This window comes from Oncorhynchus masou, unplaced genomic scaffold (assembly GCF_036934945.1).
Source record: "Oncorhynchus masou masou isolate Uvic2021 unplaced genomic scaffold, UVic_Omas_1.1 unplaced_scaffold_1673, whole genome shotgun sequence".
Classification (NCBI taxonomy): domain Eukaryota; kingdom Metazoa; phylum Chordata; class Actinopteri; order Salmoniformes; family Salmonidae; genus Oncorhynchus; species Oncorhynchus masou.
The window spans coordinates 51,313-72,158 of NW_027006863.1; the positions used below are offsets into that span (position 1 = coordinate 51,313).

At 47.3% G+C, this 20,846-nt stretch overlaps 1 pseudogene; it reads left to right on the forward strand.

Moving 5' to 3' along the window:
- Window positions 1-20,325, forward strand: part of LOC135531934 (regulator of G-protein signaling 7-like) — a 58,808-nt pseudogene extending 38,483 nt beyond the window's left edge.
- Window positions 20,326-20,846: the final 521 nt, after the last annotated feature.

Genomic DNA, 20,846 nt, shown 5'->3' on the forward strand with positions numbered 1-20,846 from the left:
GTGGGTTCACCCTCAGTCTGTCCCTTCTCTGTTCTCTGTCAGAGTTACTGGAGACCAGGTGGGTTCACCCTCAGTCTGTCCTTCTCTCTCTGTCAGAGTTACTGGAGACCAGGTGGGTTCACCCCAGTCTGTCCCTGTGTTGTCTGTCAGAGTACTGCAGACCAGGTGGGTTCACCCTCAGTCTGTCCTTCTCTCTGTCAGAGTTACTGAGACCAGGTGGGTTCAGCAGATGCCCAGCAGTCTGTGTTGTTATTAAGTGTCAGTGGCTGGCCAGGCTGGGAAGGTACTGAGCAGAGGCCCAGCAGTCTGTGTTGTTATTAAGTAGTGAGTGGCTGTTCACAGGCTAGGGGAAGGTACTTCAGTCTGTCCTTCTCTCTCTCTGTCTAGGGAAGGTACTGGAGACCAGAGGCCCAGCAGTCTGTGTTGTTATTGTCAGTGAGTGGCTGGCCAGGCTGGGACCTTCAGTCTGTACTGGAGACCAGGTGGGTTCACCAGCAGTCTGTGTTGTTCTGTCAAGTTAGCAGACCAGGTGGGTTCACCCTCAGTCTGTCCTTCTCTCTCTGTCAGAGTTACTGGAGACCAGGTGGGTTCACCCTCAGTCTGTCCTTCTCTCTCTCTGTCAGAGTACTGAGACCAGGTGGGTTGTTATTACCTAGTCAGTCTGTCCTTCTCTCAGTCTGTGTGTTATTCAGAGTTACTTAGGTGGGTTCACCCTCAGTCTGTGTTGTTATTCTAGTGAGTGGTCAGAGTTACTGAGCCAGGCTAGGGAAGGTACTGAGCAGAGGCCCAGCAGTCTGTGTTGTTATTAAGTAGTGAGTGGCTGGCCAGGCTAGGAAGGTACTGAGCAGATGCCCAGCAGTCTGTTCCTCCTAGTTCTGGTTATTAAGCAGAAGCAAAGTGAGTGGCTTCCCAAACCAGCAGTGGCATTGTGGTGGCTGGTCACTAGGGAAGGTACTGAGAAGAGGCCCAGCAGTCTGTGTTGTTATTAAGTAGTGAGTGGCTGGCCAGGCTAGGGAAGGTACTGAGCAGAGGCCCAGCAGTCTGTGTTGTTATTAAGTAGTGAGTGGCTGGCCAGGCTAGGGAAGGTACTGAGCAGAGGCCCAGCAGTCTGTGTTGTTATTAAGTAGTGAGTGGCTGGCCAGGTTAAGAACAAAGGTACTGAGCAGAGGCCCAGCAGTCTGTGTTGTTATTAAGTAGTGAGTGGCTGGCCAGGCTAGGGAAGGTACTGAGAAGAAGCCCAGCAGTCAGGACGGTCTGTGTTGTATTCAATGAATAAACAACCTTTCAAATATCTTCTTTGAGCGTAGAGCCTCTACACAGCCTCTACACTACAATGGTTTCATTTACGTCCACGCAACACAAGTTGTTTCAAGAACCAATCTCTCTCTATGGTAAGGAGCCTGTAGTGGGGCGGCAGCGTAGCCTAGTGCTTAGAGCGTTGGGCCAGTGACCAGCAATGCCTTCCTGAAGACAAACAATGTATACAAAATTCTTCGGTCTGGTTTTAGATCATAGCACTGAGACGGCACTTGTGAAGGTGGTAAATGACATTTTAATGGCATTGGACCGAGGCTCTGCATCTGTCCTCGTGCTCCTAGACCTTAGTGCTGCTTTTGATACCATCGATCACCACATTCTGTTGGAGAGATTGGAAACCCAAATTGGTCTACACGGACAAGTTCTGACCTGGTTTAGATCTTATCTGTCGGAAAGATATCAGTTGGTCTCTGTGAATGGTTTGTCCTCTGACAAATCAACTGTAAATTTCGGTGTTCCTCAAGGTTCCGTTTTAGGACCACTATTGTTTTCACTATATATTTTACCTCTTGGGGATGTTATTCGAAAACATAATGTTAACTTTCACTGCTATGCGGATGACACACATCTGTACATTTCAATGAAACATGGTGAAGCCCCAAATTTGCCCTTGCTAGAAGCATGTGTTTCAGACATAAGGAAATGGATGGCTGCAAACTTTCTACTTTTAAACTCGGACAAAACAGAGATGCTTGTTCTAGGTACCAAGAAACAAAGAGATCTTCTGTTGAATCTGACAATTAATCTTGATGGTTGTACAGTAGTCTCAAATAAAACTGTGAAGGACCTCGGCGTTACTCTGGACCCTGATCTCTCTTTTGAAGAACATATCAAGACCATTTCAAGGACAGCTTTTTTCCATCTACGTAACATTGCAAAAATCAGAAACTTTCTGTCCAAAAATGATGCAGAAAAATTAATCCATGCTTTTGTCACTTCTAGGTTAGACTACTGCAATGCTCTACTTTCCGGCTACCCGGATAAAGCACTAAATAAACTTCAGTTAGTGCTAAATACGGCTGACTAGAACCAAAAAATTTGATCATATTACTCCAGTGCTAGCCTCCCTACACTGGCTTCCTGTCAAAGCAAGGGCTGATTTCAAGGTTTTACTGCTAACCTACAAAGCATTACATGGGCTTGCTTCTACCCATCTCTCTGATTTGCCGTACATACCTACACGTACGCTACGGTCACAAGACGCAGGCCGTCTAATTGTCCCTAGAATTTCTAAGCAAACAGCTGGAGGCAGGGCTTTCTCCTATAGAGCTCCATTTTTATGGAACGGTCTGCCTACCCATGTCAGAGACGCAAACTCGGTCTCAACCTTTAAGTCTTTACTGAAGACTCATCTCTTCAGTGGGTCATATGATTGAGTGTAGTCTGGCCCAGGAGTGGGAAGGTGAACAGAAAGGCTCTGGAGCAACGAACCGCCCTTGCTGTCTCTGCCTGGCCGGTTCCCCTCTTTCCACTGGGATTCTCTGCCTCTAACCCTATTACAGGGGCTGAGTCACTGGCTTACTGGGGCTCTCTCATGCCGTCCCTGGAAGGGGTGCGTCACCTGAGTGGGTTGATTCACTGATGTGGTCATCCTGTCTGGGTTGGCGCCCCCCTTGGGTTGAGCCATGGCGGAGATCTTTGTGGGCAATACTCAGCCTTGTCTCAGGATGTTGGTGGTTGAAGATATCCCTCTAGTGGTGTGGGGGCTGTGCTTTGGCAAAGTGGGTGGGGTTATATCCTTCCTGTTTGGCCCTGTCCGGGGGGTGTCCTCGAATGGGGCCACAGTGTCTCCTGACCCCTCCTGTCTCAGCCTCCAGTATTTATGCTGCAGTAGTTTATGTGTCGGGGGGCTGGGGTCAGTTTGTTATATCTGGAGTACTTCTCCTGTCCAGTATTTATGCTCAGTAGGTGTCCTGTGTGAATCTAAGTGTGCGTTCTCTAATTCTCTCCTCTCTCTCTCGGAGGACCTGAGCCCTAGGACCATAGCCCAGGACTACCTGACATGATGACTCCTTGCTGTCCCCTGACCACCTGGCCGTGCTGCTGCTCCAGTTTCAACTGTTCTGCCTTATTATTATTCGACCATGCTGGTCATTTATGAACATTTGAACATCTTGGCCATGTTCTGTTATAATCTCCACCCGGCACAGCCAGAAGAGGACTGGCCACCCCACATAGCCTGGTTCCTCTCTAGGTTTCGGCCTTTCTAGGGAGTTTTTCCTAACCACCGTGCTTCTACACCTGCATTGCTTGCTGTTTGGGGTTTTCGGCTGGGTTTCTGTACAGCACTTTGAGATATCAGCTGATGTACAAAGGGCTATATAAATAAATTTGATTTGATGATGGTTAGAGTGTTAGACTAGTAACCAAAAGGTTGCAAGATCGAAAACCCGAGCTGACAAGGTCAAATCTGTCGTTCTGCCACTGAACAAGGCAGTTAACCCACTGTTCCTAGGCCGTCATTGAAAATAAGAATGTGTTCTAAACTTAAATGAAGGAAAAATTAAAAAAATATCTCTCTGTAGTAAGGAGCCAGGCCAGCTGAGAGTGAAGAGGTGGGGCTTTGGGATTAACAAGGTGTTGAAGGATCCTCTGTCTATCTCTCTCTGTAGTAAGGAGCCAGGCCAGCTGAGAGTGAAGAGGTGGGGCTTTGGGATTAACGAGGTGTTGAAGGATCCTCTGTCTATCTCTCTCTGTAGTAAGGAGCCGGGCCAGCAGAGAGTGAAGAGGTGGGGCTTTGGGATTAACGAGGTGTTGAAGGATCCTCTGTCTATCTCTCTCTGTAGTAAGGAGCCGGGCCAGCAGAGAGTGAAGAGGTGGGGTTTTGGGATTAACGAGGTGTTTTAGGATCCTCTGTCTATCTCTCTCTGTAGTAAGGAGCCGGGCCAGCAGAGAGTGAAGAGGTGGGGCTTTGGGATTAACGAGGTGTTGAAGGATCCTCTGTCTATCTCTCTCTGTAGTAAGGAGCCGGGCCAGCAGAGAGTGAAGAGGTGGGGCTTTGGGATTAACGAGGTGTTGAAGGATCCTCTGTCTATCTCTCTCTGTAGTAAGGAGCCGGGCCAGCAGAGAGTGAAGAGGTGGGGCTTTGGGATTAACGAGGTGTTGAAGGATCCTGTTGGGAGAGAACAGTTCCTCAAGTTTCTGGAGTCAGAGTTCAGCTCAGAGAACCTCAGGTATGTCTATTGTTCTTTACTCTGTATTACACACTTCTCTACTCTACTAGTACTACTCTACTAGTACTATACTCTAGTACTCAAGTAATCTACTACTCTACTCTAGTACTCTAGTCTAGTATAGTACTCTACTATGGAAGATAAACACGTGTTTCAACTGGCCTGTAGTAGAATTTAATTTGCTCTCTGGATCCCTCTGCTGGACATAATTCCCAATGCTGCTACAGGACTGTAGACAAGCTGGAAGAGCTTCCTGTCAGATTACTGTAGTTTGGAGCGTATAGATGTTGACATGCTGGAAGAGCTTCCTGTCAGATTACTGTAGTTTGGAGCGTATAGATGTTGACATGCTGGAAGAGCTTCCTGTCAGATTACTGTAGTTTGGAGCGTATAGATGTTGACATGCTGGAAGAGCTTCCTGTCAGATTACTGTAGTTTGGAGCGTATAGATGTTGACATGCTGGAAGAGCTTCCTGTCAGATTACTGTAGTTTGGAGCGTATAGATGTTGACATGCTGGAAGAGCTTCCTGTCAGATTACTGTAGTTTGGAGCGTATAGATGTTGACATGCTGGAAAAGCTTCCTGTCAGATTACTGTAGTTTGGAGCGTATAGATGTTGACATGCTGGAAGAGCTTCCTGTCAGATTACTGTAGTTTGGAGCGTATAGATGTTGACATGCTGGAAGAGCTTCCTGTCAGATTACTGTAGTTTGGAGCGTATAGATGTTGACATGCTGGAAGAGCTTCCTGTCAGATTACTGTAGTTTGGAGCGTATAGATGTTGACATGCTGGAAGAGCTTCCTGTCAGATTACTGTAGTTTGGAGCGTATAGATGTTGACATGCTGGAAGAGCTTCCTGTCAGATTACTGTAGTTTGGAGCGTATAGATGTTGACATGCTGGAAGAGCTTCCTGTCAGATTACTGTAGTTTGGAGCGTATAGATGTTGACATGCTGGAAGAGCTTCCTGTCAGATTACTGTAGTTTGGAGCGTATAGATGTTGACATGCTGGAAGAGCTTCCTGTCAGATTACTGTAGTTTGGAGCGTATAGATGTTGACATGCTGGAAGAGCTTCCTGTCAGATTACTGTAGTTTGGAGCGTATAGATGTTGACATGCTGGAAGAGCTTCCTGTCAGATTACTGTAGTTTGGAGCGTATAGATGTTGACATGCTGGAAGAGCTTCCTGTCAGATTACTGTAGTTTGGAGCGTATAGATGTTGACATGCTGGAAGAGCTTCCTGTCAGATTACTGTAGTTTGGAGCGTATAGATGTTGACATGCTGGAAGAGCTTCCTGTCAGATTACTGTAGTTTGGAGCGTATAGATGTTGACATGCTGGAAGAGCTTCCTGTCAGATTACTGTAGTTTGGAGCGTATAGATGTTGACATGCTGGAAGAGCTTCCTGTCAGATTACTGTAGTTTGGAGCGTATAGATGTTGACATGCTGGAAGAGCTTCCTGTCAGATTACTGTAGTTTGGAGCGAATAGATGTTGACATGCTGGAAGAGCTTCCTGTCAGATTACTGTAGTTTGGAGCGTATAGATGTTGACATGCTGGAAGAGCTTCCTGTCAGATTACTGTAGTTTGGAGCGTATAGATGTTGACATGCTGGAAGAGCTTCCTGTCAGATTACTGTAGTTTGGAGCGTATAGATGTTGACATGCTGGAAGAGCTTCCTGTCAGATTACTGTAGTTTGGAGCGTATAGATGTTGAGATGCTGGAAGAGCTTCCTGTCAGATTACTGTAGTTTGGAGCGTATAGATGTTGACATGCTGGAAGAGCTTCCTGTCAGATTACTGTAGTTTGGAGCGTATAGATGTTGACATGCTGGAAGAGCTTCCTGTCAGATTACTGTAGTTTGGAGCGTATAGATGTTGACATGCTGGAAGAGCTTCCTGTCAGATTACTGTAGTTTGGAGCGTATAGATGTTGACATGCTGGAAGAGCTTCCTGTCAGATTACTGTAGTTTGGAGCGTATAGATGTTGACATGCTGGAAGAGCTTCCTGTCAGATTACTGTAGTTTGGAGCGTATAGATGTTGACATGCTGGAAGAGCTTCCTGTCAGATTACTGTAGTTTGGAGCGTATAGATGTTGACATGCTGGAAGAGCTTCCTGTCAGATTACTGTAGTTTGGAGCGTATAGATGTTGACATGCTGGAAGAGCTTCCTGTCAGATTACTGTAGTTTGGAGCGTATAGATGTTGACATGCTGGAAGAGCTTCCTGTCAGATTACTGTAGTTTGGAGCGTATAGATGTTGACATGCTGGAAGAGCTTCCTGTCAGATTACTGTAGTTTGGAGCGTATAGATGTTGACATGCTGGAAGAGCTTCCTGTCAGATTACTGTAGTTTGGAGCGTATAGATGTTGACATGCTGGAAGAGCTTCCTGTCAGATTACTGTAGTTTGGAGCGTATAGATGTTGACATGCTGGAAGAGCTTCCTGTCAGATTACTGTAGTTTGGAGCGTATAGATGTTGACATGCTGGAAGAGCTTCCTGTCAGATTACTGTAGTTTGGAGCGTATAGATGTTGACATGCTGGAAGAGCTTCCTGTCAGATTACTGTAGTTTGGAGCGTATAGATGTTGACATGCTGGAAGAGCTTCCTGTCAGATTACTGTAGTTTGGAGCGTATAGATGTTGACATGCTGGAAGAGCTTCCTGTCAGATTACTGTAGTTTGGAGCGTATAGATGTTGACATGCTGGAAGAGCTTCCTGTCAGATTACTGTAGTTTGGAGCGTATAGATGTTGACATGCTGGAAGAGCTTCCTGTCAGATTACTGTAGTTTGGAGCGTATAGATGTTGACATGCTGGAAGAGCTTCCTGTCAGATTACTGTAGTTTGGAGCGTATAGATGTTGACATGCTGGAAGAGCTTCCTGTCAGATTACTGTAGTTTGGAGCGTATAGATGTTGACATGCTGGAAGAGCTTCCTGTCAGATTACTGTAGTTTGGAGCGTATAGATGTTGACATGCTGGAAGAGCTTCCTGTCAGATTACTGTAGTTTGGAGCGTATAGATGTTGACATGCTGGAAGAGCTTCCTGTCAGATTACTGTAGTTTGGAGCGTATAGATGTTGACATGCTGGAAGAGCTTCCTGTCAGATTACTGTAGTTTGGAGCGTATAGATGTTGACATGCTGGAAGAGCTTCCTGTCAGATTACTGTAGTTTGGAGCGTATAGATGTTGACATGCTGGAAGAGCTTCCTGTCAGATTACTGTAGTTTGGAGCGTATAGATGTTGACATGCTGGAAGAGCTTCCTGTCAGATTACTGTAGTTTGGAGCGTATAGATGTTGACATGCTGGAAGAGCTTCCTGTCAGATTACTGTAGTTTGGAGCGTATAGATGTTGACATGCTGGAAGAGCTTCCTGTCAGATTACTGTAGTTTGGAGCGTATAGATGTTGACATGCTGGAAGAGCTTCCTGTCAGATTACTGTAGTTTGGAGCGTATAGATGTTGACATGCTGGAAGAGCTTCCTGTCAGATTACTGTAGTTTGGAGCGTATAGATGTTGACATGCTGGAAGAGCTTCCTGTCAGATTACTGTAGTTTGGAGCGTATAGATGTTGACATGCTGGAAGAGCTTCCTGTCAGATTACTGTAGTTTGGAGCGTATAGATGTTGACATGCTGGAAGAGCTTCCTGTCAGATTACTGTAGTTTGGAGCGTATAGATGTTGACATGCTGGAAGAGCTTCCTGTCAGATTACTGTAGTTTGGAGCGTATAGATGTTGACATGCTGGAAGAGCTTCCTGTCAGATTACTGTAGTTTGGAGCGTATAGATGTTGACATGCTGGAAGAGCTTCCTGTCAGATTACTGTAGTTTGGAGCGTATAGATGTTGACATGCTGGAAGAGCTTCCTGTCAGATTACTGTAGTTTGGAGCGTATAGATGTTGACATGCTGGAAGAGCTTCCTGTCAGATTACTGTAGTTTGGAGCGTATAGATGTTGACATGCTGGAAGAGCTTCCTGTCAGATTACTGTAGTTTGGAGCGTATAGATGTTGACATGCTGGAAGAGCTTCCTGTCAGATTACTGTAGTTTGGAGCGTATAGATGTTGACATGCTGGAAGAGCTTCCTGTCAGATTACTGTAGTTTGGAGCGTATAGATGTTGACATGCTGGAAGTTTGGAGCTTCCTGTCAGATTACTGTAGTTTGGAGCGTATAGATGTTGACATGCTGGAAGAGCTTCCTGTCAGATTACTGTAGTTTGGAGCGTATAGATGTTGACATGCTGGAAGAGCTTCCTGTCAGATTACTGTAGTTTGGAGCGTATAGATGTTGACATGCTGGAAGAGCTTCCTGTCAGATTACTGTAGTTTGGAGCGTATAGATGTTGACATGCTGGAAGAGCTTCCTGTCAGATTACTGTAGTTTGGAGCGTATAGATGTTGACATGCTGGAAGAGCTTCCTGTCAGATTACTGTAGTTTGGAGCGTATAGATGTTGACATGCTGGAAGAGCTTCCTGTCAGATTACTGTAGTTTGGAGCGTATAGATGTTGACATGCTGGAAGAGCTTCCTGTCAGATTACTGTAGTTTGGAGCGTATAGATGTTGACATGCTGGAAGAGCTTCCTGTCAGATTACTGTAGTTTGGAGCGTATAGATGTTGACATGCTGGAAGAGCTTCCTGTCAGATTACTGTAGTTTGGAGCGTATAGATGTTGACATGCTGGAAGAGCTTCCTGTCAGATTACTGTAGTTTGGAGCGTATAGATGTTGACATGCTGGAAGAGCTTCCTGTCAGATTACTGTAGTTTGGAGCGTATAGATGTTGACATGCTGGAAGAGCTTCCTGTCAGATTACTGTAGTTTGGAGCGTATAGATGTTGACATGCTGGAAGAGCTTCCTGTCAGATTACTGTAGTTTGGAGCGTATAGATGTTGACATGCTGGAAGAGCTTCCTGTCAGATTACTGTAGTTTGGAGCGTATAGATGTTGACATGCTGGAAGAGCTTCCTGTCAGATTACTGTAGTTTGGAGCGTATAGATGTTGACATGCTGGAAAAGCTTCCTGTCAGATTACTGTAGTTTGGAGCGTATAGATGTTGACATGCTGGAAGAGCTTCCTGTCAGATTACTGTAGTTTGGAGCGTATAGATGTTGACATGCTGGAAGAGCTTCCTGTCAGATTACTGTAGTTTGGAGCGTATAGATGTTGACATGCTGGAAGAGCTTCCTGTCAGATTACTGTAGTTTGGAGCGTATAGATGTTGACATGCTGGAAGAGCTTCCTGTCAGATTACTGTAGTTTGGAGCGTATAGATGTTGACATGCTGGAAGAGCTTCCTGTCAGATTACTGTAGTTTGGAGCGTATAGATGTTGACATGCTGGAAGAGCTTCCTGTCAGATTACTGTAGTTTGGAGCGTATAGATGTTGACATGCTGGAAGAGCTTCCTGTCAGATTACTGTAGTTTGGAGCGTGAACTGTGATGCAGATATCTGATTTATACTTTCACTAATATTCAATCAATACTCAACCAGCAGAGCTGGTGTTTTGGTGTTGTCAAATCGGTGAGCAGCTGCTCGTGTGGTCATTGTCACTAAGCCACATCCATCCCACTCTTGTAAGAAATACAGACGGAGAAAGTGCAGGCTCTATATAAAAATAATGACTCAAATTGAAAATCATTCAAAGGAAATAATGAGGATTTCTATCAGTCGAATCCAGGTGTAGATTACATCTCACATTCCAGTGTTAAAACTTGTAAACGAGGCTGGGTTTTATCTTAATGCTACGCCGTGCAGCCAATGGCAACGTCCGCTTTAGGTATAATGCCGCGAGTCGCTTGTGGATTTGACCGCTCTAACACGGTTTCACAGCCATCACCGCCAAAACAACTGCTAGGTAGGTGTCGGCTTGTTCGTGTCAGTACACAAAGCTACCTTTCCACATACCTCCTGCCCCTACTTGTGTCCTGAACATGACCCCATTCAATTTATATTTACTTGACAATGTTATTATACGGAATAGGTCACCTGTAACGTCACAATTTGCTTTTCACTTCCAGTGAACATGTTTATCATTCCTTTATCTGTGGTTCTGTTGATGTGCTTAACATTCCTTTGTCTGTCTGTGGTCCAGGTTCTGTTGATGTGCTTAACATTCCTTTATCTGTCTGTGGTCCAGGTTCTGTTGATGTTAAACATTCCTGTATCTGTATCTGTCTGTGGTCCAGGTTCTGTTTAACATTCCTGTATCTGTCTGTGGTCCAGGTTCTGTTGTTTAACATTCCTGTATCTGTCTCTGGTCCAGGTTCTGTTGTTTAACATTCCTGTATCTGTATCTGTCTGTGGTCCAGGTTCTGTTTAACATTCCTGTATCTGTCTGTGGTCCAGGTTCTGTTGTTTAACATTCCTGTATCTGTCTCTGGTCCAGGTTCTGTTGTTTAACATTCCTGTATCTGTATCTGTCTGTGGTCCAGGTTCTGTTGTTTAACATTCCTGTATCTGTCTGTGGTCCAGGTTCTGTTGTTTAACATTCCTTTATCTGTCTGTGGTCCAGGTTCTGTTGTTTAACATTCCTTTATCTGTCTGTGGTCCAGGTTCTGTTGTGTTTAACATTCCTGTATCTTTCTGTGGTCCAGGTTCTGGCTGGCGGTTCAGGAGGTGAAGAAGAGGCCGATTCGGGAGGTCCCTACAAGAGTCCAGGAGATTTGGCAGGAATTCTTGGCCCCAGGGGCCCCCAGTGCCATTAACGTTGACTCCAAGAGCTACGACAAGACCACACAGAATGTCAAGGACCCTGGACGATACGCCTTCGAGGACGCACAGGTCTGTGAGGAGTCAGGAAGTGGTGTTTTGAATGGGGAGAGTAATACTGCAGCTGAATAGGAACAATGTTCTGTTTAATTACTTCTTTGTGAAACCCCTTGCCCCGTTTACACCTGGTGCTAACATGCGTCCTTTGTCCTTTCTTGTCCACATTCAGATATTGCCCACATTTTTAGACAGGTGTTGGGGTTATTGGTGGGTTGGTGCACAGTAAGGTTAGAATGGAGTGGGGTTATTGGTGGGTTGGTTCACAGTAATGTTGGAATGGAGCGGGGTTATTGGTGGGTTGGTACACAGTAAGGTTAGTGTGGAGTGCGGTTATTGATGGGTTGGTACACAGTAAGGTTGGAATGGAGTGGGGTTATTGGTGGGTTGGTTCACAGTAAGGTTGGAATGGAGTGGGGTAATTGGTGAGTTGGTAAACAGTAAGGTTGGAATAGAGTGGGGTTATCGGTGGGTTGGTACACAGTAAGGTTAGAATGGAGTGGGGTTATCGGTGGGTTGGTACACAGTAAGGTTGGAATGGAGTGGGGTTATTGGTGGGTTGGTACACAGTAAGGTTAGAATGGAGTGGGTTTATTGGTGAGTTAGAATGGAGTGGCGTTATTGGTAGGTCTGTACACAGTAAGGTTGGAATGGAGTGGCGTTATTGGTAGGTCTGTACACAGTAAGGTTAGAATGGAGTGAGGTTATTGGTGGGTTGGTACACAGTAAGGTTAGAATGAAGTGGGGTTATTGGTGGGTTGGTACACAGTAAGGTTAGAATGGAGTGGGGTTATTGGTGGGTTGGTACACAGTAAGGTTGGAGGGTTAGAATGGAGTGGCGTTATTGGTGGGTCTGTACACAGTAAGATTGGAATGAGTGGGGTTATTGGTGGGTTGGAATGGCGTGGGGTTATTGGTGGGTCTGTACACAGTAAGGTTGGAATGGCGTGGGGTTATTGGTGGGTTAGAATTGGAGTGGGGTTATTGGTGGGTTAGAATTGGAGTGGGGTTATTGGTGGGTTAGAATTGGAGTGGGGTTATTGGTGGGTTAGAATTGGAGTGGGGTTATTGGTGGGTTAGAATTGGAGTGGGGTTATTGGTGGGTTAGAATTGGAGTGGGGTTATTGGTGGGTTAGAATTGGAGTGGGGTTATTGGTGGGTTAGATTTGGAGTGGGGTTATTGGTGGGTTAGAATTGGAGTGGGGTTATTGGTGGGTTAGAATTGGAGTGGGGTTATTGGTGGGTTAGAATTGGAGTGGGGTTATTGGTGGGTTAGAATTGGAGTGGGGTTATTGGTGGGTCTCTACACAGTAAGGTTAGAATGGAGTGGGGTTATTGGTGGGTCTTTACACAGTAAGGTTAGAATGGAGTGGGGTTATTGGTGGGTCTCTACACAGTAAGATTGGAATGGAGTGGGGTTATTGGTGGGTTAGAATTGGAGTGGGGTTATTGGTGGGTCTCTACACAGTAAGGTTAGAATGGAGTGGGGTTATTGGTGGGTCTCTACACAGTAAGGTGTAAGGTTAGAATGGAGTGGGGTTATTGGTGGGTTAGAATTGGAGTGGGGTTATTGGTGGGTCTCTACACAGTAAGATTGGAATGGACCTTCTCTGTTTCAGGAGCACATCTACAAGCTGATGAAGAGTGATTCCTACAGCCGCTTCCTCCGCTCTACTTTCTACCAGGAGCTGCAACAGGCCAAGAAGAAGGTAAACAACTGGCTGAGGAGGCCGGGCGTCTGACTCTGGGTCACAGCTGTATCTGTGGAGGATTACAGCAGCTCGGGACGGACGCATGGATGAGAGGTTCAATACAGAGCAGAGGAAATACACTACAAATCAATTTATGAAAACATCAGTCAAATATCACAAGACCATATAATCTCATTGTATTGGCATCAGAGCCAGCAGGACAGGATGATCTGGAGGCTCAACTATGGTGTCTACAGTACAGCACATATCACTGTGAATGTCTTCCCTCCAGTGTCTATCATACTTCAGCTTTCTTGCTTTCTTGTCGGGCTGAAACACTCTGGTAAACAGGGTAAGTGGTGTAGGGGCTGAAACACTGGTAAACAGGGTAAGTGGTGTAGGGGCTGAAACACTGGTAAACAGGGTAAGTGTTGTAGGGGCTGAAACACTCTGGTAAACAGGGTAAGTGGTGTAGGGGCTGAAACACTCTGGTAAACAGGGTACGTGGTGTAGGGGCTGAAACACTGGTAAACAGGGTAAGTGGTGTAGGGGCTGAAACACTGGTAAACAGGGTAAGTGGTGTAGGGGCTGAAACACTGGTAAACAGGGTAAGTGTTGTAGGGGCTGAAACACTCTGGTAAACAGGGTAAGTGGTGTAGGGGCTGAAACACTGGTAAACAGGGTAAGTGGTGTAGAGGCTGAAACACTGGTAAACAGGGTACGTGGTGTAGGGGCTGAAACACTGGTAAACAGGGTAAGTGGTGTAGGGGCTGAAACACTGGTAAACAGGGTACGTGGTGTAGGGGCTGAAACACTCTGGTAAACAGGGTAAGTGGTGTAGGGCCTGAAACACTCTGGTAAACAGGGTAAGTGGTGTAGGGGCTGAAACACTCTGGAAAACAGGGTAAGTGGTGTAGGGGCTGAAACACTGGTAAACAGGGTAAGTGGTGTAGGGGCTGAAACACTGGTAAACAGGGTAAGTGGTGTAGGGGCTGAAACACTCTGGAAAACAGGGTAAGTGGTGTAGGGGCTGAAACACTGGTAAACAGGGTACTTGGTGTAGGGGCTGAAACACTGGTAAACAGGGTACGTGGTGTAGGGGCTGAAACACTGGTAAACAGGGTAAGTGGTGTAGGGGCTGAAACACTGGTAAACAGGGTACGTGGTGTAGGGGCTGAAACACTGGTAAACAGGGTAAGTGGTGTAGGGGCTGAAACACTGGTAAACAGGGTAAGTGGTGTAGGGGCTGAAACACTCTGGTAAACAGGGTAAGTGGTGTAGGGGCTGAAACACTGGTAAACAGGGTACGTGGTGTAGGGGCTGAAACACTGGTAAACAGGGTAAGTGGTGTAGGGGCTGAAACACTGGTAAACAGGGTAAGTGGTGTAGGGGCTGACACACTGGTAAACAGGGTACGTGGTGTAGGGGCTGAAACACTGGTAAACAGGGTAAGTGGTGTAGGGGCTGAAACACTCTGGTAAACAGGGTAAGTGGTGTAGGGGCTGAAACACTGGTAAACAGGGTACGTGGTGTAGGGGCTGAAACACTGGTAAACAGGGTAAGTGGTGTAGGGGCTGAAACACTCTGGTAAACAGGGTAAGTGGTGTAGGGGCTGAAACACTGGTAAACAGGGTACGTGGTGTAGGGGCTGAAACACTGGTAAACAGGGTAAGTGGTGTAGGGGCTGAAACACTGGTAAACAGGGTAAGTGGTGTAGGGGCTGACACACTGGTAAACAGGGTACGTGGTTTAGGGGCTGAAACACTGGTAAACAGGGTAAGTGGTGTAGGGGCTGAAACACTGGTAAACAGGGTAAGTGGTGTAGGGGCTGGTATACAGGGTAAGTGGTGTAGGGGCTGAAACACTGGTAAACAGGGTAAGTGGTGTAGGGGCTGAAACACTCTGGTAAACAGGGTAAGTGGTGTAGGGGCTGAAACACTGGTAAACAGGGTACTGGTGTAGGGGCTGAAACACTGGTAAACAGGGTAAGTGGTGTAGGGGCTGAAACACTGGTAAACAGGGTAAGTGGTGTAGGGGCTGAAACACTGGTAAACAGGGTACGTGGTGTAGGGGCTGAAACACTGGTAAACAGGGTAAGTGGTGTAGGGGCTGAAACACTGGTAAACAGGGTAAGTGGTGTAGGGGCTGAAACACTGGTAAACAGGGTAAGTGGTGTAGGGGCTGAAACACTGGTAAACAGGGTAAGTGGTGTAGGGGCTGAAACACTGGTAAACAGGGTAAGTGGTGTAGGGGCTGAAACACTGGTAAACAGGGTAAGTGGTGTAGGGGCTGAAACACTGGTAAACAGGGTAAGTGGTGTAGGGGCTGACACACTGGTAAACAGGGTACGTGGTGTAGGGGCTGAAACACTGGTAAACAGGGTAAGTGGTGTAGGGGCTGAAACACTGGTAAACAGGGTAAGTGGTGTAGGGGCTGAAACACTGGTAAACAGGGTAAGTGGTGTAGGGGCTGAAACACTGGTAAACAGGGTAAGTGGTGTAGGGGCTGAAACACTCTGGTAAACAGGGTAAGTGGTGTAGGGGCTGAAACACTGGTAAACAGGGTACGTGGTGTAGGGGCTGAAACACTGGTAAACAGGGTAAGTGGTGTAGGGGCTGAAACACTGGTAAACAGGGTAAGTGGTGTAGGGGCTGACACACTGGTAAACAGGGTACGTGGTGTAGGGGCTGAAACACTGGTAAACAGGGTAAGTGGTGTAGGGGCTGAAACACTGGTAAACAGGGTAAGTGGTGTAGGGGCTGAAACACTGGTATACAGGGTAAGTGGTGTAGGGGCTGAAACACTGGTATACAGGGTAAGTGGTGTAGGGGCTGAAACACTCTGGTAAACAGGGTAAGTGGTGTAGGGGCTGAAACACTCTGGTAAACAGGGTAAGTGGTGTAGGGGCTGAAACACTCTGGTAAACAGGGTACGTGGTGTAGGGGCTGAAACACTGGTAAACAGGGTAAGTGGTGTAGGGGCTGAAACACTGGTAAACAGGGTAAGTGGTGTAGGGGCTGAAACACTGGTAAACAGGGTAAGTGGTGTAGGGGCTGAAACACTGGTAAACAGGGTAAGTGTTGTAGGGGCTGAAACACTCTGGTAAACAGGGTAAGTGGTGTAGGGGCTGAAACACTGGTAAACAGGGTAAGTGGTGTAGAGGCTGAAACACTGGTAAACAGGGTACGTGCTGTAGGGGCTGAAACACTGGTAAACAGGGTAAGTGGTGTAGGGGCTGAAACACTGGTAAACAGGGTACGTGGTGTAGGGGCTGAAACACTCTGGTAAACAGGGTAAGTGGTGTAGGGGCTGAAACACTCTGGTAAACAGGGTAAGTGGTGTAGGGGCTGAAACACTCTGGAAAACAGGGTAAGTGGTGTAGGGGCTGAAACACTGGTAAACAGGGTACGTGGTGTAGGGGCTGAAACACTGGTAAACAGGGTAAGTGTTGTAGGGGCTGAAACACTTTGGAAAACAGGGTAAGTGGTGTAGGGGCTGAAACACTAGTAAACAGGGTAAGTGGTGTAGGGGCTGAAACACTGGTAAACAGGGTAAGTGGTGTAGGGGCTGAAACACTCTGGAAAACAGGGTAAGTGGTGTAGGGGCTGAAACACTGGTAAACAGGGTACGTGGTGTAGGGGCTGAAACACTGGTAAACAGGGTACGTGGTGTAGGGGCTGAAACACTGGTAAACAGGGTACGTGGTGTAGGGGCTGAAACACTGGTAAACAGGGTAAGTGGTGTAGGGGCTGAAACACTGGTAAACAGGGTACGTGGTGTAGGGGCTGAAACACTGGTAAACAGGGTAAGTGGTGTAGGGGCTGAAACACTGGTAAACAGGGTAAGTGGTGTAGGGGCTGAAACACTCTGGTAAACAGGGTAAGTGGTGTAGGGGCTGAAACACTGGTAAACAGGGTACGTGGTGTAGGGGCTGAAACACTGGTAAACAGGGTAAGTGGTGTAGGGGCTGAAACACTGGTAAACAGGGTAAGTGGTGTAGGGGCTGACACACTGGTAAACAGGGTACGTGGTGTAGGGGCTGAAACACTGGTAAACAGGGTAAGTGGTGTAGGGGCTGAAACACTCTGGTAAACAGGGTAAGTGGTGTAGGGGCTGAAACACTGGTAAACAGGGTAAGTGGTGTAGAGGCTGAAACACTGGTAAACAGGGTACGTGGTGTAGGGGCTGAAACACTGGTAAACAGGGTAAGTGGTGTAGGGGCTGAAACACTGGTAAACAGGGTACGTGGTGTAGGGGCTGAAACACTCTGGTAAACAGGGTAAGTGGTGTAGGGGCTGAAACACTCTGGTAAACAGGGTAAGTGGTGTAGGGGCTGAAACACTCTGGAAAACAGGGTAAGTGGTGTAGGGGCTGAAACACTGGTAAACAGGGTACGTGGTGTAGGGGCTGAAACACTGGTAAACAGGGTAAGTGTTGTAGGGGCTGAAACACTTTGGAAAACAGGGTAAGTGGTGTAGGGGCTGAAACACTAGTAAACAGGGTAAGTGGTGTAGGGGCTGAAACACTGGTAAACAGGGTAAGTGGTGTAGGGGCTGAAACACTCTGGAAAACAGGGTAAGTGGTGTAGGGGCTGAAACACTGGTAAACAGGGTACGTGGTGTAGGGGCTGAAACACTGGTAAACAGGGTACGTGGTGTAGGGGCTGAAACACTGGTAAACAGGGTACGTGGTGTAGGGGCTGAAACACTGGTAAACAGGGTAAGTGGTGTAGGGGCTGAAACACTGGTAAACAGGGTACGTGGTGTAGGGGCTGAAACACTGGTAAACAGGGTAAGTGGTGTAGGGGCTGAAACACTGGTAAACAGGGTAAGTGGTGTAGGGGCTGAAACACTCTGGTAAACAGGGTAAGTGGTGTAGGGGCTGAAACACTGGTAAACAGGGTACGTGGTGTAGGGGCTGAAACACTGGTAAACAGGGTAAGTGGTGTAGGGGCTGAAACACTGGTAAACAGGGTAAGTGGTGTAGGGGCTGACACACTGGTAAACAGGGTACGTGGTGTAGGGGCTGAAACACTGGTAAACAGGGTAAGTGGTGTAGGGGCTGAAACACTGGTAAACAGGGTAAGTGGTGTAGGGGCTGAAACACTGGTAAACAGGGTAAGTGGTGTAGGGGCTGAAACACTGGTAAACAGGGTAAGTGGTGTAGGGGCTGAAACACTGGTAAACAGGGTACGTGGTGTAGGGGCTGAAACACTGGTAAACAGGGTAAGTGGTGTAGGGGCTGAAACACTGGTAAACAGGGTAAGTGGTGTAGGGGCTGACACACTGGTAAACAGGGTACGTGGTTTAGGGGCTGAAACACTGGTAAACAGGGTAAGTGGTGTAGGGGCTGAAACACTGGTAAACAGGGTAAGTGGTGTAGGGGCTGAAACACTGGTATACAGGGTAAGTGGTGTAGGGGCTGAAACCCTGGTAAACAGGGTAAGTGGTGTAGGGGCTGAAACCCTGGTAAACAGGGTAAGTGGTGTAGGGGCTGAAACACTGGTAAACAGGGTAAGTGGTGTAGGGGCTGAAACACTGGTAAACAGGGTAAGTGGTGTAGGGGCTGAAACACTGGTAAACAGGGTAAGTGGTGTAGGGGCTGAAACACTGGTAAACAGGGTAAGTGGTGTAGGGGCTGAAACACTGGTAAACAGGGTAAGTGGTGTAGGGGCTGAAACACTGGTAAACAGGGTAAGTGGTGTAGGGGCTGAAACACTGGTAAACAGGGTAAGTGGTGTAGGGGCTGAAACACTCTGGTAAACATGGTAAGTGGTGTAGGGGCTGAAACACTGGTAAACAGGGTAAGTGGTGTAGGGGCTGAAACACTCTGGTAAACAGGGTAAGTAGTGTAGGGGCTGAAACACTGGTAAACAGGGTAAGTAGTGTAGGGGCTGAAACACTCTGGTAAACAGGGTAAGTAGTGTAGGGGCTGAAACACTCTGGTAAACAGGGTAAGTAGTGTAGGGGCTGAAACACTGGTAAACAGGGTAAGTGGTGTAGGGGCTGAAACACTCTGGTATACAGGGTAAGTGGTGTAGGGGCTGAAACACTCTGGTAAACAGGGTAAGTGGTGTAGGGGCTGAAACACTCTGGTATACAGGGTAAGTGGTGTAGGGGCTGAAACACTCTGGTAAACAGGGTAAGTGGTGTAGGGGCTGAAACACTCTGGTAAACAGGGTAAGTGGTGTAGGGGCTGACGCACTCTGGTAAACATGGTAAGTAGTGTAGGGGCTGAAACACTGGTAAACAGGGTAAGTGGTGTAGAGGCTGAAAAAGCGAAGTGATGCGTGTTTACAGATGACTACTAGGTCTGTATCCTTACCACACTGACTCACAGCAGTCTGGTGCATCGTTACCACACTGACTCACAGCGGTCTGGTGCATCGTTACCACACTGACTCACAGCGGTCTGGTGCATCGTTACCACACTGACTCACAGCGGTCTGGTGCATCGTTACCACACTGACTCACAGCAGTCTGGTGCATCGTTACCACACTGACTCACAGCAGTCTGGTCCATCGTTACCACACTGACTCACAGCGGTCTGGTGCATCGTTACCACACTGACTCACAGCGGTCTGGTGCATCGTTACCACACTGACTCACAGCGGTCTGGTGCATCGTTACCACACTGACTCACAGCGGTCTGGTGCATCGTTACCACACTGACTCACAGCAGTCTGGTGCATCGTTACCACACTGACTCACAGCAGTCTGGTCCATCGTTACCACACTGACTCACAGCGGTCTGGTGCATCGTTACCACACTGACTCACAGCAGTCTGGTGCATCGTTACCACACTGACTCACAGCGGTCTGGTGCATCGTTACCACACTGACTCACAGCGGTCTGGTGCATCGTTACCACACTGACTCACAGCGGTCTGGTGCATCGTTACCACACTGACTCACAGCGGTCTGGTGCATCGTTACCACACTGACTCACAGCGGTCTGGTGCATCGTTACCACACTGACTCACAGCGGTCTGGTGCATCGTTACCACACTGACTCACAGCAGTCTGGTGCATCGTTACCACACTGACTCACAGCAGTCTGGTGCATCGTTACCACACTGACTCACAACAGTCTGGTGCATCGTGTCAAAGATCCCATTCAAATAGATTTTCCCTCCGCATATCACAATGCTCTAGATACCCTCCTTTGTGGTTTACAATTTTGAACATTGTCCGTCATAAAAAATGAAATATCTGCTGAGTCGACTGCAATGTAAGATTTGAGACTTGTCCACATGAGGAGTAGATATAGTGATGTACAGAGATGGAGATATGCAGGCTGTGGTTCATTTATACTTTTTATTTTTGTCCTCAGAAAAGTAAGAACTTATCCTGAGGATCTCCACGTCCAGGTAAAGATGATTATAACCCTAACCCCTGACCTTTAACCCTTCACCTTACATACACCTAACCCCTGACCTTTAACCCTTCACCTTACATACACCTAACCCCTGACCTTTAACCCTTCACCTTACATACACCTAACCCCTGACCTTTAACCCTTCACCTTACATACACCTAACCCCTGACCTTTAACCCTTCACCTTACATACACCTAACCCCTGACCTTTAACCCTTCACCTTACATACACCTAACCCCTGACCTTTAACCACTAACTCTACATACACCTAATCTCAGCTTCATGTCCACTCCCCAGTTCTACCCTAACCCCTAACCCCAGCTTCATGTCCACTCCCCAGTTCTACCCTAACCCCAGCTTCATGTCCACTCCCCAGCTCCACCCTAACCCCAGCTTCATGTCCACTCCCCAGTTCTACCCTAACCCCTAACCCCAGCTTCATGTCCACTCCCCAGTTCTACCCTAACCCCTAACCCCAGCTTCATGTCCACTCCCC